Source organism: Balaenoptera musculus, chromosome 16, assembly GCF_009873245.2.
Source record: "Balaenoptera musculus isolate JJ_BM4_2016_0621 chromosome 16, mBalMus1.pri.v3, whole genome shotgun sequence".
Taxonomy (NCBI): domain Eukaryota; kingdom Metazoa; phylum Chordata; class Mammalia; order Artiodactyla; family Balaenopteridae; genus Balaenoptera; species Balaenoptera musculus.
The window spans coordinates 32056333-32075118 of record NC_045800.1 but is presented as its reverse complement, the minus strand read 5'-3'; the positions used below and the strand labels follow the sequence as shown (position 1 = coordinate 32075118).

General features: G+C 36.2%; 1 protein-coding gene across 10 annotated transcripts in view; it reads left to right on the top strand.

The window, feature by feature from the left end:
* The first annotated feature begins 288 nt into the window (after window positions 1-288).
* The window catches only part of ZNF518A (zinc finger protein 518A), a 53527-nt gene continuing 35029 nt past the window's right edge, over window positions 289-18786 (top strand). Inside the window, exons 1-3 of one of the 10 annotated variants that reach the window (XM_036828659.1) lie at window positions 289-1108; window positions 3624-3709; window positions 16178-16324. The gene's annotated coding sequence lies outside the window, so the exon portion shown is untranslated. Of the gene's footprint in view, window positions 3710-16177; window positions 16325-18786 lie in introns of all 10 variants that reach the window. The other 9 variants (XM_036828660.1, XM_036828655.1, XM_036828657.1 and 6 more) reach the window with 9 other exon arrangements.

The window sequence follows — 18786 nt, the reverse complement described above, 5'->3', positions numbered from 1 at the left end:
AGTAATAAGAAAATTCCTTAAAGACAAAGTGAGGATTCCACAGAGTATTTTTATTAAAGGATGCAGAAAATCGTGTGTATGGTTACATGTCAACATTTTCAAAAGCATACTCTAAGACAATGAAAAATGTTTAAGATAAACATTTTAAAAGTTTTTTTTTTAATCACAAACGGCATATATACTTCCTAAGAACATATGGAACATAAAAAACAGAAGACAAAAATTCTATCGCACTGCCCCTTTTAATATTTTGGCATATCCCTCCCCTCCAGTCGCGTTATTTTTTTCATTTAAAAAAAGCCAGTTTCCACCATAACAACCCCCACCCCCTCCCAAGGAAGGTAATTTATGTAAAAAAGTGAGGTCAATTAATAGATTTCATTTCAGAAATCCGGTAAAGGATAGAAGAGCCATACTGGCCCCTGGCGCAAACCTAATCATATTAATTGACCTCTTTGTCAGCCCTGTGTGTAGTGTGGGAAAGGATTCCTTTGATGGGGATGAGAGCCTCCCTTGTTGAACGACGGTTTTCAAATCAATTATTAAATATGTACATGTTTGGAGTTCAATATGTCTTCCAGTGCTGCTTGTGGCAGCTTCCTTCGTTGACATGGGCTGCAATGGCTGCTAAACCCTGCCATGTCAAAAGCAAGGAGGAGGGGAGACGCCATTTGCAAAGCCGGAAATGATTAAAATCTCAGGGTTGAGACCATTCCCAGTCAAGCAAGGGTTTGCCAAGAGCACAGGTCCTGCTTCTGGTGTCTTCTCTGAAGAGCATAGAGTGGAGGTGTATCTCTCATTCCATTGAAAGTAGGCTCTCTCCAGCTGCTGGTGAGCCAAGGGGGGAAACGAGCCACTGCCGTGGCAGGCACCCGTGAAGCGCGCTAAATAAGAGGTCAGTAGCGAGCCCAGCTCCGTGGCCTAGACTCACCAGGGTGGGGGGAGGACCCTGCCGGCCTCCGTCCTCTTCCGCTCGCCTCAGGTGCGGCACGGATCCCTCCGCCTCAGCGAGCGCTCCCGGTAGCGCTGCGATCGGCTTTTCGGCAATACCCGGATGGAAGCATAATGGCCGCCTTAAGGGACTCGCAGGCAATGGGGACCACGACAGGTATTCCCCGTGAGCGGGGCCGCCCAGACCTGTTAGGATGCCGGGACTTCTAGAGAGCCAGCTAGGGGGCAAAGGGCGAGTTTGTGGGGGCTGCAGGGCCCCCCGAACCCTCTCAGGGTTCCGCCTCTCGTGATAGGAAGCGTCTGTTAAATAGTCCCGGCCATTCAGCGCTTCCGCCTAACTTGTCGCAAAGTTTTTCCAGAGAAGTCGGTCCTTTTACTAGGCGCTCTTAGGCTGCCAGAGCTAACCTTCAGTCCTTTGGCCTGGGCTTGCTTTACGTCGGGGCTTTTTGAACTCCGCACTCTCCCACAGTCCAGGAACTGGAGCGGGAGGGCAGCACAGTGTGCCTCCGCGAGCCCGAGGGGCAGCCGAGCCCCGGAGGAAGGGGCGGATCGGGCGCGGTGTTTGGGACGGAGCGGGGCGCGCGGCGCTCGAAGCACCCACTCGGCGCGTTCCGGGGCTGGTGGAGACTGCTTGGGCACCCCTCAGACCGCACCCCTCGAGCTGTAGGTTCGCAGGTCCACGGCAACCCGACTCGACGGCGTCCCCATTGTGGGTTCAGTCTGTGGTCTTTGGAGGTCTTTTTTTTGTTGTTGCAGATATGCTCAAGTCTCTGGCGCGCGCTCCTTCCTCCAGAGTTGGCCAAGGGCGCTCTTCCGTGCAGACCCCAACCACACCCAGTGGCAGATGGATTTCTTTGTAACTGGCTTTCTTACTTGTAGGGTCCATTTTGAGTCTGTTCTTAACATGTCCTCATTGTCAAGTAGTAGACAGTCTCTTCCTAGATGGCTATGGTAATTGAAAATATATAGGATGAATGTATGTAAGGTAAAATGTTATAGCTCTTAAGTAGACCAATGAAACAGATACGGTAGCTTTAACGTTCTGAATGCAAAAGTCCAGGTTCAGTTTTCTATTTAGGTTTAAATTTGGGGGCGTTTACTGTTTGTGAACTATTTTAGCGAAAACATTCGTTGGGTATGTTTGGATATCAAAACTTAAAAAAACACTAGAAAAGTAAAATAAGTCAATGTTTAAAGAATACATAATAGTGTTGAACTCTGCGCGGTTGTCACGATGATGAAACATGCCACCAAACTGTACATCAGGGTGGGAATTTCATTAACTTTGAACGTCTATGTGTTAGGCCTAGTTTACTGAAATGGTTGAATTGTTTTTCATGCAGGAAGGGATCCGATTTGAGTGTACTGTAAAGTTATTGTACTCAAGTTGAACAGATAAAAACCACTTAAATGGATTCTGTGAAATACCCTAACATTTTTCAGAGTTTAACTGCAAATCAATAGAAGTGGGTTCATTATCTTTCAACAAAACTGAATTTTCCTGAAATTCATTAAGACATTGCATTGTATTAACTTTTTTCAGGGTGTTAACATTTCATGAGGACGGTAAGCATAGTAGACCATGTTGATTTTTGTTAAAATTCTCATAAATAAGATGAATCCTAGATCTAGAAAATTAACAAAAGGGTGGGGAGGGAGAAAAATGTAGGTATCTAACACCTGTTCTGCACATCCAAATTTTTCCTTATTGTTGCCACGAAAAGTAAGTATAAGTATCAATTCAAAACGTATTATGACTGTTTTTTGGGAAGGATAAAAGGACAGCAACCACAGTGAATATCTACTCTGCACATTGATAATGTATGAGCTTTTAAATGCTTGCGATTTTTATCATCACACTTCAGATCTTCTCCTATCCTGTCTGGTAATAGTATAGTCTATTGTGATCCCAAAGTTTTTATATCTTGAAACATTCCAGAGGGGATATATTTTAGCATAAGTCTACAGTTTGACTTTAAAATATACTTTAAACATGCTCTTTTAATATACTTTTATGGTTTACTTTTCTGTTTGTTTTTGTTAAAGCATTGTGTGCTGTAGATCACCTAATACAGCTTTTTTTTTTTTTTTCTTTTTTTAAAAGATAAAAGACTTGGACCTTGCCCAGTTTCCTTCAGTTACTCTACTAAAAGTTTTTTGGCAAAGCACTATAAGCAAAAGAAAAGAGTTAAAGTTGAAAGTATTCTTAATTATCTTATATCAGGTGTGTAGGCTATGAGTATTTCGGTTCTATATGGGGTATTGGCTTCACATGGTGAGCAATTTTCATGGAACCGTAGATATCAGAAGTGAGTATTAAGAGGTAGCATTATCATGGTAGGATATCTAGGTTGGAATCAGATCCAGATTCTAGTTCTAGCTTTGTGAATTTAGACAAGACTCATTTTCCTTATCATGTAATAAATGAAGATACTGAATTAGATTGATTCTAAGCTCCCTTCTAAGCTTTGAGTTTTGTGACTTTTGTAAATTTATGACATGTTATCACTGGGTGTCAATGATAGGTTATTTGTCTTAAGTGCAGAGAGATATTTTTCTTCTAAATTTATACACATACATTGACTATGAAGCATAACTGAATCAAAAGTTTAAAAACATTTTACTGACAGTTTTTGCAGTCAAAGTTTTAAAATTTTGGTCTTCATTTCCAGATATCATCTCTTCTTTTGATCACTGCTCCTGATTGTGGCTTTGTCCAAGCATTAAATTGTGTGCCTTTTGTTCCTTGAAGAAAGAGGTATGGTGAAGATTGAAGTACTATAGTACATAGTCTATTAAGTAGTAAGTTAATATGTTTTAATATTGGGCAAAATGGAATAGTTACCTATATATGAATTTCCCTAAGTTATAGTTTTACTTTTGGCCTAAATAAAATACACGTGGGTTTTCATTTTAATGGAAGCAAAAAAAGTAGTTTTTTGTTTCATAGTTTAGGTTTCAACATTTCGTTAGAAATCTAAAGATGATTTTAACTATATCATCCTTCTAAGTATAAAGATGACATTAAGGGCTCCTGGGTAATGGATGATGGAGATAAATGTGGTAGGAAGATGTTTTGAAGCTGTATAAATGGCCAGAAGAATATTTCTGTTTTGCTCTAGTAAGTGCAAAGTAATGCACCTAAATAAAAATTATCTAATGTATATTTGTATTGAGATTAATGATATCTGCATTGTGAGTCAGAAAAGGGACTTAGGAATCACTATAGAAGTTATGACTGGTTCCCTGGAAACAGTCGTCTGAATATCCTGGTTTGGACAAAAAGAAGGAAAAATACCTGCCAACAAATCCATGGTGTTATAATAAGGAAAGCTTTGCACTCAGTGGAAAATACTTTACCCTTGTACAAAAACATGGCTTATTTATCCTTGAAACACAAGTGCCTCTTGCTGTTTGTGTTGGATAGGTTTTGGGATATCACAGTATCATATAATTCCCCTCACCAAATGTATACCCATAAGTATAACCCTAAGTTAGGAATAAGATTGTGTACGTAACTACTAAAATAATTTAAGTAGACTATACCAACTTAAATTATTACTCTAGTAATCGTAACCATGTTCTGTGAACTTTACTAGCAGATGGATTTTTTTTTCAGGCCATTTTTCACAAAGGTACAAATTATTTTATTAAAAGTTAAGGTAATATAACAATTACAGTAAGTAGAAAGCAACAAAGCTAAGTTGAGATACCAGGTTATCATTTATGTTCATTTACCTGTGTCATTTCTTCGTATATAACATTTGTTTGATCTCTTACCATGAGATTCACATGGGTACTGTGTTGCTCCTGAATAGAGAAAGTAAATGCTGAGTGCTAAGAGTTTTCTTTGCTAAGTTTGAGCCAAACTACTCAAAAAAAGTAACATGGTGAACAATGAAACTTCACATGTAACGAAGTAAATAAGAGACTGCTGTATGGTGACTGATCAAAATGATTTGGATTATCTGAGCTTAAAAATTATAAGCAAAATCTGACTAAAATTTTAAAATCATGATTGGTATGACTGCATGAAACCAGTGTCAGAATATTGGAATGCAGGTGCATGACTTGAAGCTTAGGAAAATTAAGTGGGTTTCACGTGGGTCTCATTTCAAGAAGTGGTAATAGCTGAAAACAAATATTGGCTTTATAGGAAGTCAAATAATTTCAAAATATGGTAAAGTCATCACCAATTCCTAATTAAAATTGAGTTGTTGGAGGCTGTGGCTGGTAGAAGACATATATATATGTGTGTATGCATATTGTTTTCGTCAACCCAGTATCTCTTCGTTTGGGGAACCATGCTCCCCTGTTATGAGTGGTTGATGTCTTGTCTTATCAGTCAGTGTTATAACCCAAGCCCAGTCATCCCTGTTGCAACAGTGATTGCCCGTTACTCAAGCAGAGCCAATCCGAATCCTTTGAAATTGATATATGAATGCTGGGAGAAAGATGCTCCCTCTTCTCTAATGTTGTTAATCTGGGAAGATGCTAGTGACATTCTTTCCTACGTGTATGAGAACCGCATCTGTAGTAGGTGAAAGTGAAGCCATATAGATGGGAGATAGATGGAGATAGAGTACCACTTTTAGTCCCAGGAACCATGGTATGAGGTATCTATGGGTTTTTTTTGATTCTGTCTGCTACCCTGGTGTCCTTTCCAGTCCCTTGGCCCAAAATTCTGCATTTAAGTTAGTTTGAATTGGATTGTAGCAGAAAACCTCCTGATGAATATATGGCCTTTATGAATTTAAGATCTATAGCTTCAAGTTGATCATTCACGTCCATACACAATTTGCCCTTTCCCTCTGCCTTATAAAAGATACCCTTTATTCATTCATGCATGCATGCATTCATTCATTATACATGTATTTAGTCCTTCATTCAATCTACAAATATTTATCGGATACATAGTAGTATGTACAAGTATGTGCACCTGCCTGGGTAGTCAAGGATTGTACATACTTGGCTGAGTGGATGGTGGACTTTTTCTAATACTGCACATTTTTATATACTTAAGTTACACAGATCAACAAGCGTGTGTTGAGAATAATCTGTGCTGTACTTAGCTTTTTAGTAATATATAAGAATAAGAGGAGCTCTTTGCTTTCAAAGTGCTTATAGTTTAGTTAAGGAATCCAGATTAATATACATGAAACATAATACAAATGGCTAAAAAGGTTAAATGAACGCACAGTCATATGGGTTGTAAGTCTGAGTTCTGATAGGGAGGAAATCAGTGAGGGCTGGCCCAGTCTAGAAAGGTTTCTTGAAAGGAGGTATAACTTCAAATGGATTTTGACTTATGAATTGGGTTTTGATAGGCATAAAGAATAATTGAAGAATGGATGGAGTTGAAAATGATTAAGTGCTCATCCAAGATTGGGAGGAGACTGGTTTGACAGTAACAATTTGTATTTTGGGGGAATGAGAGGTAATGGGAAATAAGGTTGGCTGTTTTAGGTAAATCTATGTGTGAGGTATTTGGAAAGCCAGGCAGAAATTTTGCTTCTTTCTACTAAGGTGGAGCTTTCTTTGAGTAAAATGTTTGTATTTCTTTCAGTGTGATACCATTTTTGTGATGCTAAGATATAAAATAAGTGTATTCAAGTGGTGTGTATTTATTTGTCATGGAAAAGATCTTGTTGCTAATAACCATCCGCCTTGAAAATTAAAAAAAAAAAAAAGTAATTAACCTGCGATGCTGTTCTGTGTTTTATATGTAGTTAATTTCTTCTTACCTCCTTCTTTTTGAGAGATCCCTTAGTACAGTGGTGAAACCATACCTCCTCTGTAGAGATAAAGCCAGTTCAAAACTAATATAGCAATAGTTATAAAAACATTTGAAAAGAGATAAGGAGTGAAATTAAAGTAATGTTTGATTACTCATAGAATATTTGTTTTGAGCTCCAGATATTAGGAATGATGTATAGGTTAATGTGTCATTCTCACTAAATGCTGTTGTTTCCTAGGTCTTTGTTTATTTTCTTTCTTCTTTGTTTATCTCCTTCTTTCTTTCTTCTTTCTTCTTTGTTTCTTCTTTTCTATCTGGTCCTCAGCTCAAAGAGTTAACAAAGTATTCCAATATATCAGGGTTGGCAAACTTTTGCTATAAATGGCCAGGTAGTATATATTTTAGGCTTTGTGGACATATGGTTTCTATTGTACCTATCAGCTGCTGTGTAACACCAAAGCAGCCATAAACAATATGTAAATGAATGAATGTGGCTGTGTTCCAATGAAACTTAATTTACAATTAATTTACAATTCTGGCAGCATGCCAGAATTGGCTGTTGGCTGTAGTTTGCCAACCCCTATCGTAGACTTAAATGAGGCGTTTCTTTCCACAACCTCTCACAATAACATCTACCCACCTGCTGATGTCTTTTTCCTTCTCTCCAGTAACTACAGGTGAATTATCTTTGTTCTTTTCTAAGTTCAACTCTTCCACTTGTTTACTAGATTGCATCTCTTCTCACTTACTAAAGGACATTGCCTGCATTTCTTTTCTTTCTCTCTTCCATCACTAATTTTAACATTTTTACGAGCATGCAATCATACCATAATATCTCCTACCTTTAAAAAACAAACAAATCAAAAAACTCCAACTCCTCTATTTCTTGGTTCTTTGTAGTAAAATTCCTTGAAACAGTTGTCTGTATTACACCTCTACTTCTTTTCCCATTTTCTCTTAAATTCATGTTTGTGAGCCACTGAAACCATTCTAATCAGTGTCACCAGCACTCTTGACATTAAGTCCAGGGGTCATTTCTCAGTCTTCATCTTATTTGACAGAGTTGATCATTATGATTCTGAAACCACTTTCTTCACTTTGCTTTGAGGGTACCACTCTCCTAATTCACCTTCATTCTCACTGCTCATTCCTTTCAGCCACACCAGCTCTTCTCTTCTTTCCCCTCTAAATGTTAGGGTATCTTAAGGCTCACGCCTTGGACTTCTCTCTTTTTTTACTTACCCCTTTCATTCAGTTCTATATACAAAAATACATACACATATATATACACAGACTAATAACTCCCCAAATTTTATCTTAACACCTAGACCTCTGTATTTTGTATTCGGTTACACATTCCACGTTTCCACTTGGATGTCAACTGGATATCTCCAATTCTGCATGGCCAAAACCGAATTCTTGATATACTTTCAAAACCTACTACTCCCACGCTATCTTTTCTTAGTAAAGAGCAACTCATTTCTTCCAGTTGGTGAGGTCAGAACTTTCAGAGTTATCCTTGATGTGTTTCTTTCTCTCATAGACCAAATTTAGTCTGTCAGCAAATCCTATAGACTCTATCTTCAAAATATATTCAAAGTCTGACCATGCATTATTGTCTCTACCAAGCCACCATCTCTTACCTGGGTAATTGTCATATAATGGTCTCCAAAGTGGTCTCCTTGCTTCCATTTTTACCTCCCTCTCAAATACTGCGTTCTTAACATAGCAGCCAAAGTGATCTTTTCAAAAAACGATTCAGCTCATGTTACTTCTCTACCGGAAATGCTCCAGCAGCTCTCCTCATTACTTCTTTGATCTCATCTTCTCCGGCTGCTTTCCCTCTGGTGCTTTCTGTTCCCATCATACTGACCAACTTCTTGCTGTTCCCGGACATGTTAGGTACACTCCACACTCAGGGTGTTGGCACTTACTCTTTCTTTTCTTTTCTTGGAATGCTGCCTGTCTGCCTCAACTCCTTAAGATCTTAGCTCAAATCAGACCGTTTCAAGTGAGGTCTCCCTGACTTTGTATTTAAAATTAGAACTCTGGTTCTGCCTTTCCTTCTCTACTTTGTTTTTCTCCACAGCATTCGTCACCTTTGCCTATATTATATAATTTACTTATGTTGATATTATCTAAATAACCAGTAGAGTGTTAGCTCCATGAGGGGAGGGATTTTTGTCTGTTTCATTCACTGCTGTATTCCCAAAGTTTAGAACAAAGGCCAGCACATATTTGGTCCTAGCTACAAGGCCAGCACTGTGCCAGATGCTGGTGGTATAGCAAAGAACGTGACAGGTATGGTCCATGTGTTTACGTGCTTTTATTCCAGTGGTAGAGACAGATAGAAGATAAATTGACAAATAAATAAAATATTGCCAGAGGGGAAAATGTTTAGAAAAAGAAATACGAGGGGCTAAAATAGAGAACAATTTTTTTTGTTTGAGGAGGGAATGGCTTATAGGTTGGGGAAAGCCTCTCTGAGATGGTGACATTTGAGCTGCCTAAAAGATAAGAAGGATCTAACCATTTGAGGAATGGGAGAGAGAATATTTCAAGCAGGGAGTAGCAGGTGCAAAGGCCTGAGATAAGAAAGATAGGGAGGGAGTATCAAGGAACTGAGAGTCTATATATGGTAGCTTGCTGGAGTATATTTACAGATGGGAAGAGTGGCATGAGATGAAGTTGAAGAGTGAAGTCCAGGACCAAATGTCACTATTTCTTGCAGGCCTTGGCCAAGAGATTAAATTTTGCTTGCTAAGTGCTTTGGGAAGCCCCTGAGGAGTTTTAAGCAGAGAATACTGTAATCTGTTTTATATTAAGAAGATCACTTTTGCTCCTGTGTGGAGAATGGATTCAGAGAAGGGTTGGTGGGCAGGGGGGAAGCATGAATGCCAGTTAGGAAGACTATTATTTTAATCCAGGTTAGAGATGACAGTGGACTAAGATGATGCCAGTGGGGATGGAGAGACGGAAATAAAAGAATAAATGAATTAAGAATTTGTTAGGTCCCTGTGTGCCCAATCTTCTTGGTTTTTGTGAGGGATAAATGAGAAATACGAAATAGAACTTATTTTTAAGATGCTTATAAGTTATCTTGGGAGGTAAAACTTAAAAATGAAATGATGTATCGATAAAAGTTTGTAATAAAGTGATGCGCAATGGCTATCCTTGAAATGAATATTCAGAGAAGGGGGAAATAGTGTGTGTTGCAGAAGGTTTCATGTCCCTATAGGAAGTAGAATTAGAAAAGAAGTTTGACCAGAATTGAATTAAGAGAAAGAGAAAGGGATGACAAGCCTGGTGAAGGGAAACAGTATGAACAAAGGTAAATATAGGTGTATATATTGGGGAGCAGAAAGCATCTTATATATTGGGCTGTGTGTGTGTGTGTGTGTGTGTGTGTATGTACAGTGAGCAGTTACAGTTTCAGAGAATAAAAAGAAATAAGATTCACCTGAGTCAGGAACTGCTTCTGTATTTTAATTTTTATTTTAAACTCCTTCATAATTGTATACCAGTGTCACAAATCTACCTGAATGGTAGGTGGCTCACATGTACACTAGCATTTTGAATATTTCTATATCTGTACTTGATCACACTTGCATACTTAACTTTTTATTTCTCTTTTTTGTGGTAAGTTAGGTCATTAGGCCACAATGATTTGAAGGGAGCTGACTTTCAATATAAATTTCTACAATATTTATTCTTTCACGTGTTTAAAATAAGATAGGTGTTGGCTTCTGGGGTAAACTTTTTAAAAACTTAAAACAGATACAAAAAGAGTAAGCCCAAAATGTTCCAAGTCATGAAAAGAGAATAGTTTATTTTGAGGACACTAAAATAGTTTCTGTTAGTTTCTACTAACACAACATTGTAAAACAACTATACCCCAATTAAAAAATAAAATAAAATAGGTTCTGCTTTGGAAATAAGAGTTTTAGTTTTTTGTGTATTCTAGGTTCCTTTTAGGCAGAACTTTATGTTTTTCAGCAAGCTCTTCCTGCTGCATGCTGCTTTGTTTTATCTCCAGTTGTATGTTTATATGATTGTTTTGCATTCAGTTATCTCTGCAGAGAAAAATTCAATAACTCAAGGAATGCAATAGTTATAAAAAAATAATGACTAATTAGTTTTCCTAACTGTGTATGGACAATTAATGTGACAAGTTAGGTTACAGAGGTACATGCTGAGTCACAAATAGGGCTAAACTAAACTCAGAGTTTTTTTAGTTCTTTGTTTAATGTTTGAGCAACTAGAATGTTGTGAGTTAGCACATAGATTCTTTTTATACCTTTTCACTAAAGCTGAACACTGTAGAATGTCTTTGCTTTTTAAAGCAAAACAAAACTCTGTTGTAGAAAGCAAACAAAACTCTCCAGGAATGGCACTTTTTGATTCACTCTAAGTCTCTATCCTTGGCATTTTACTCTGGGAATCATCTTTTAAAAAATTTCACTGTACCTACTGTGTGATTCCTAACATATGCTAACACTGCCAGTTCTCTGGTTCCTCACTTTTTTGTTTGGATTGTCACTTAGTCCTCTTAGTTTTCTCACTTCTATTTTTACTCTCTTTCTGCAATATATCTTGCTGTCTAGTGTCATTCTAATACTATTTCTAAAGTACTGCTTTTATAACTCTCTGCTCATAAAGTAATATGAATGGCTCCTTGTTACCTTTCATTTCAAGTTCAAATTTGTCCTCTGTAGTCTTCTTACTTAACCTTCCCATTCTGTCTGTGATCTAGATCCTGCAGTTCCTCTAATATTTCTTTTTTTCTGGTCTAGATAACCTTTCCTCCTTTCTTACATGCTTAAGTCCTTTAACTATTTAAAGGATCATCACAAAACCTACCTTTCTGTGAATTAAACACAGTCAACATTGATCTATTAACTTAATGTCAGTGATGCAGACGTAGAGAACAGACGTGTGGACACAGGGAGGGAAGGGAAGGGTGGGATGAATTGGGAGATTAGGTTTGACATAAATACACTACCATGTATAAAATAGATGGCTAGTGGGAAGCTGTGGTATAGCACAGGGAGCTCAGCTCGGTGCTCTGCGATGACCTAGCTGGGTGGGATGCGGGATGGGAGGGAGGTCCAAGAGCGAGGGGATATATGTATACATATAGCTGATTCACTTCGTTGTACAGCAGAAATTAACACAACATTGTAAAGCAATTATACTCCAATTAAAAAAAAGAAAGAAAGAAACTTTGGTTACAAGTAATAAAACTAGCTTAAGCTAGTTTAAGCTAATGTCAGCTGAAAAGGGGGAATTACGTTAAGGATACAGAATTTCCTAGAATTCAAGGGCAGGAATATACAGGCAGGCCTCAGTAAAGACTTGTGGTAGTGACATTGCCTTCTGGGTTTCAGTCAAGGTTCTTAGGAGATCTGATGATTCTTTCCCTGTTGTTTTGGTTTGTTTGGTTTTTTGTTTTTGTTTTGTTTTATTTTGTTTTTGCTATGCCATGCTGTCATTCCTTTAAAAAAAATTAACCTGTTATCAGTAGTTTGAAGGATATCTATAAATTTGTCTATGTACAAACATGTACTCATAGGATCTTTCCTTCTGACATAAAAACAAGGCTCTTTCCTGCTAATTTAAAAATATATTACATGCCTTAGTCTGCAACTTCCTTTTTTGAAAACTAAAAAAATTTCACAATAAATATCTTTCTAAGGCAATTCAATACATATACCTCTTTCTTTATATTGTTTTCATGTGGATATTCCATAATTTACTTAATCATTTTCCTATTCGTGGACATTTAAGTGCTACTGTTACATATCTTTATGTTGTGCTTTTATTTCTGTAGGATAGATTGTTAAAAGTAAGGTTTATGGGGGTATACTTAGAAAATGTGAAGGAAATTGCTTTTTTTCAAGGAAAATATAAATTGCCAAAAGTGACTTAAGCAGTAGAAAACCCGAAGATCCCAGAAACCATAGAAGAACTTGCAAAGATTGTAATGTCTAAAATTTAAAGAGGTACCAGGCCCATATGGTGTGTTGGCGCAGTCTGTGTAATTTTAAAGAGCAGGCGAGTCTCATGTTCAGTGAACTATTCCAGAGCAGATTAAATGATGGAAGGTACCCCAATTCATTTTACAAATTCTCCATAATACCAATACCAAAACTTAATGAGAACACTAAAAAAGAAAATAAAAATAAATACAATTTTTTCAGGTCAAAACCAGTACTTTATTAAAGAATAACATACTTAACTAATGCAAAAACAGTTCAACATTATACTTGCTATTTATTTCTTTGTATAGTATATAGAAAAAAAAGTCAAATTTAGATTGATGTTACAATTTTTATTCTTTCTTTTAACAATGTACCAAGATCAGGAATCGTATTATTAGTTGAATACTACTTGTTTTCTGTATAAAATACATACAACTTTTTATTTGTTTAACAGCAGTGCATACATAACTGCTATTCTGGTGGTGCCAACTCTATTTTTACTTACTTTTTAAATAACCTCATGGCTTTCAAATTAATTGTTAAATTAAAAAATTTCTCTTCATAGCATGAATTTATGAGGTATAGTGACATCTAATAGCATAGTTCTTCATTCTCTGAGTATTATGTTTGCCATTAGCTTTGTGGCTGTTACAGTGTAATTGGGTACCTGTGTGTTGATAAGGGGAGTACAGCATTGAATAATACCTATTTTGTTTTAATTTCTTGTCCACCTTTAGTGTCAACATTGTTCAATTTTGTATTGGTGTCAAGTTTACTATTTTGAGTTTGTTCAGGAAAATCTTAGTTGGTTTACCACAAAGTCAGTTGCTTTGTTTGAGAATTACAAAAGTTTCATGGATTCATGCCACTTTTTTTGATAAAGCTTCATAATAGTGTGGTCTAGGGACAAAGAGATTGTCATTCTTGTTACATCCAAATGTAAGCTATTTGCTTGTGCTATGATAAGGAAGTATGCCAGTGTGGAGGTCATAGTAATCCAAGGATAACATTTTAAGAAACACTGACCTAAGGATAACCAGTAATCACTATAAACATTCTTTTGTGTGTATGTTCTTGACTTCTTACTGAGAGTTTGTAGAGGACCATGTGTCTGTTTATCCATCTATTTTCTACCCATCTATTAATAGTTGAACAAATTAAATCCTAACATGTCTACTGTTTGATTTCTGTTTTTTTCACTTAATGTGTCTTGGATCTCTTCCTATTAATAAATGTGGGTTTACAATATTATTTTTAAAATTGAAGAATATTCCATTGAATAGAAATACCATAAATTATTTATTGGTGGGCTTTTAGTTGTTTTTAATTTTGTGATTTTGTAAACAGTGCTTCTGTGAACATCTGATTATTACCTTTAGGATAGATTTCTAGGAGTGAATTGGAAGTTAATGTACTTTCTCCCCTGGCATATATGTAGATGTAGATATGTTTATATTATTTTATAAAAATTATTATAATATTTATAATAAATACATATATTTTACAAACTGTTTTTTATGAAAGTTCTGTGAGCTTACATTCCCATCATTAGTATGTTGTAGTGCCTTTATTTCTAGAAAATGAAATTTTATAGGCAATCCATGCACAATGTTTATCGAACGAAAAATAAAATGATTTTTAGCAAGGTAAAAAAAAAAAGAAAATGAAATTTTAAAAAGAAAGGATGCAAAACAAGTCCAAATTTTTATTGTTGGATTCAACAGACATAAACTTAACACTGTGAAAGTGCTGTTACAGTTTCTAAATGCTTACTCAGTTTCTGTACAAATCTTGTCATGGACTGGTGACAAATGGTTCATGGATCATCAGCAGACCACATTTTTATAGCCCTGTTTTAGCCTAGGAGCCAACTGGGGCATGGGATGGGGTTTGTGTCTCATATGTATATGGTCATTGAATCCTCTTCCTTTTGGTATGGTACCCACTTTCTCAGCTGTGTCTGGTATCCTGTATTTCAGAGATTCTGTTTTACTTTCTGCAGAGAATAACCTCCAGGCTTCTGCTGTGGTTGGGGAACAGCAGTAACCTAGCTTGATGGAGTGGGGAAGAGAATCTTAGCATCTAACCAAAACTCAAGCAGCTTTCTCCAAAATTCTCTTTGTTTTAGCTTCCTCCTCCTTTCTTCTTCCCATTTCAGAGTGACTTGGTGCTGCCAGTTCCTAAGTCTTTTGAAGATTCAGAGTATAAAATGGGTTAGTTCTTAGTTTGCCCCACTGTCTGCTTGGGATTGTTTTCTTGAGTCTGCAAGGTCATTTACTACTTATCTCCTTTCCAGCATCTAGAATTTTGTTGCTATTGTCACCTCTTCTGTTTCCCATCATTAATTTTTCTGTAAGGGCTTCTTATATGTTTGTCATTTTGCAGATGTTCCTCTTCTCCAGTCTTTTCTACTTTCTTAACTGTGTTTACAAAATATTTACATTTACTTCTCTTTTGTAGATGTTATTGTTGACAGATATTTCTTTTATATCACATTATTTTTTTAGTTCTTTCTGTTTCTGACTGAAATTTGATTTTTGCTGAAGTGTTAAAGATTTTCCTAGAAACAGTGCATATGTAGTATATTCTCTGAATCTTTGCATATCTAAAAATGTGTTTTTCCCTCCCATATGAGAGTTTTCCTGGGTATAGAATTAATTCTTGGGTTAATTATTTTCCCTCAGAACTCTATAAATGTTATTTCATTGTCTTCTGGTGTTTTGAATTGTGTAAAATGTCTGATTAATATTGATGTCTGATTAAAGTTGGTGCTGTGAATATCTTTTTAGGTCATTCCCACTCCACCCTCTTTTGGTAAAATTTCATTTTTATCTTTTAAACTCAAACATTTTACTAGGATAAGTTTAGATACTGAGTTTTATATTTTCCCACTAATAATCTTGCCTGGCATTTGGGGAGCCTTTGATTTTGAAAATTCAAGGCTTTAAAAAAAAAAGCAACAACTCAATGTAATTTTTTTCTCCTGTTTTCAAAACCATTATTTCTCCCCCATCTACTTTGTTCTCTCTTTCATGGCAGTATGTTTTATTTTTGTTTTTTGTTGTTCTCAGTATACTAGCTCAGATCTTAGTGAGATTACCAATCACTACTTGATTTTTTTTTTTTTAAAGCTTTCTCCGTTTTCCTCCAGTAACTTTCATTGTAGTTATTGGTTTTCACTGCTGGTTGAGAGAATGGGTGAGAGGTTTCTCTGAGTGTTCAGATTATTTTCCCTTTTTTGAGCTGCTGCATCCAGTGATGTTTCTGCCTGCTTATCTTTTTTGATGGCATTGGGAGTTGAGATGTACTGTTGGAGAATAAACCAAGATTTTCTTAGTTGGTTAGATGAAGTGGGGAAAGTTAATGTAATTTTCTTCTGACAGCTTAGAGTTAGTAATTTACTTACATTGAGAAAGGGCAGCACTCTTAAACAGAACAAGATGGCCATGGATTTAGGAAGATGTATCTTTGTTCAGAAATGATGTCCTCTTTACATCTCTCCTGACAGCTGGTGCTAGCAACCCCAACTGTGTCTGGTCTCTGGACCCAGCTCAAAGCTCTGGATTCATTCTCTTCCCATACCTCAGCCTGAGCCTTCTGTCACCCCAGAGGGCTTCACACAAGCTTCCTCTCAAGCCCTCACTTCTCTCACAAGGTATGTTTAGGAGAGGGAGTGGGTGGACTTATTACTTTTTTACTTAGGGCATAATAGATAGATACTCAGTGAATATTGGTTGAATGAATGTCCCCTAGTGTGCTTCCTCTTTAAAAGTGGTGCTTTAAAAGTGCTGCTTGATCAGCATTTGTTTTCACTCTTCTCTCTCTGGACCTTTTCTTTCCAAACACCTTGTGGCATAGCTGTGGAATGTGTTTTAGTTTCTTGCCATTTTGTAGGATTTTTTAAAATTATATTTTTTGGTTTGTGTTTCAGTTGGGTGGGGGAGAAAATCAAATGGCTTGAGTTGCCATCTTGATGCAGCAAACTCTGGGTTACTTTAAAGGGCCAGTCATACTTTAAACAAATAGTATTATTTTAAGGCTTGATGAGATGTTGTTCAAGTCTTATGATATAATAATACATATATGTAAGGCAGTAATTTAAGTAGGACATTTAAAATCAGTAATCCTTGTTGGTGGGGTGTAGAGATTGGTCTGTAGTGAAAAGAGCATTAGCTAATAGGTTGGAAGATTAAAATTATAATAAAATTTCTTTCCTTTTTTTTTTCTTTTAATGGAACACATTTTTTTTTCCCCCATAGGTGGCAACCGTAGTATAATTTGCTACCAGGTGTCATCTTTGATTGCTTCCACATAAAACAGGTTGAAAAAAATAAAACACATTCTCCAAACTTAAAATTTGAGGGCAAATAAACCCCAAAATACCTAAAATACACAAGCTCTCTTAAAGCTATATTATATATGCCATACATTAAATATAAAAAATAATGACATTCAACATCAGTTAATTAGCAGTTATCAGATTTAAGTAAAAGCTAAGTGGATTTCTTAATGAGGTGGTCCCTTTTTTCAGCATTGTTTTGTATGTGAGGAAAGGGCATGTACTCTAATGGGTGAGCTCTGTGGCATCTGTTTTGGCTGCCATGCATCCTACTTAATTATTTTTTATTTTTTGTGTATTAGAAGCTTAAAGTTGCTGGATGATCAACTCTGAATAAGCAGTATATGAACTTATTTGTCCTGCCTCTTCCTTTAGATTGCAAGCTGCAGTTAAGAGTAGGGACCATGTTTTTGCATCTCTCCATAGCACTCATCAAAATGCAACACATTTATAGTAGGTATTTTTTTAGTAAGTATTAGTTGATGGAGTTATTTAAATCACACTGGTTGTCAAACTTTGGGATATGTATTTTCTTCTAAGAAAAATTTTAAATTATATAGGTATTTTGAAATGAAGTTGATGATATTTAGAAATATTATCAAAATACGTAAATTTTTAGCATTACACATTTTTGGAAACATTACTATAAGAAGCAATTTGCCTTTTGTAATGAAACCTATGATACAGACTCCTCTTGATTATATATAGAAATAGAAAAGCTTGGGTATGGATAGTCTGGAGTGACCACAATATGGTATCCAAATGTGGAAGAATCATTACTCGATGTGCTTTAAAAGATTCACATATTTGAGCCCCACCCTCAGATTCTGGTATGGTGAAAACTCCATAGATGACCATGATGCTTGTCACTGTTGAGAATGTGATACTCTGTAGAGAATCTTCTCAGTTGGTGTGAAGTATCCACCAGGTATCATTGAACTTTTTTTCAGCCATTTATTATTATTCTTACTTTTGAAGAAAAAGTTTTTATATTTAGCTTTAAATAATATAGTAAAACATTTAATATTTTTTTACTGTATTAGGCATGGTATGTAAAAAAAATTTTTTTCAGTAAACTCATACCCTTCTAATGAATTCATTTTCAAGTTAGCATATATATATTTGAAAAATATTGAAGGTGTTTTTTAGACCCAACCAAAAGTTTTAAGTTTGAGAAATATTCAAAGGACCTCTTAGTAGTAATGTAAAGTAATTTAACTTTTAATTATATTCCCTCAGAAAGGATTTTTAAAATAGTGAAGTTCCTAGTTGCTTAGATTAATTGAAATTTAGAGGTGAGACCTTTGGATAGACATGGATGAAGCTTAATGTGATTTACACTTTATTTTTTTAGCTTACCTAATTATATCTATTAGTCATATACATATTTAAGACCATGAAAGTATGAAAATGTAGTACGGCTTGATATATTTACTACTGAACCTTCAGTAGTCAGATTCCATTCTCAGCAATATATTGTCACATCCTTTTTTTTTTTTTTGGCCGTGCTGTGTGGCATGTAGGATCCTAGTTCCCCAACTAGGGATCAGACCCGCACTCCCTGCAGTGGAAGCACGGAGTCTTAACCACTGGACAGCCAGGGAAGTCCCTGTCACATCTTTTTAACTCTACTGTTTTCTATTCCTCTGCGCCTTGAATCATAATGTCTCATACATGGTAATCACATACAGTAATGGTGGTAGCTACAGTTTATATAGTACTTTACAGGATTCTGTTACCTATGTGTCCTCATTTAATCTTTACAACAACCCTGTGAA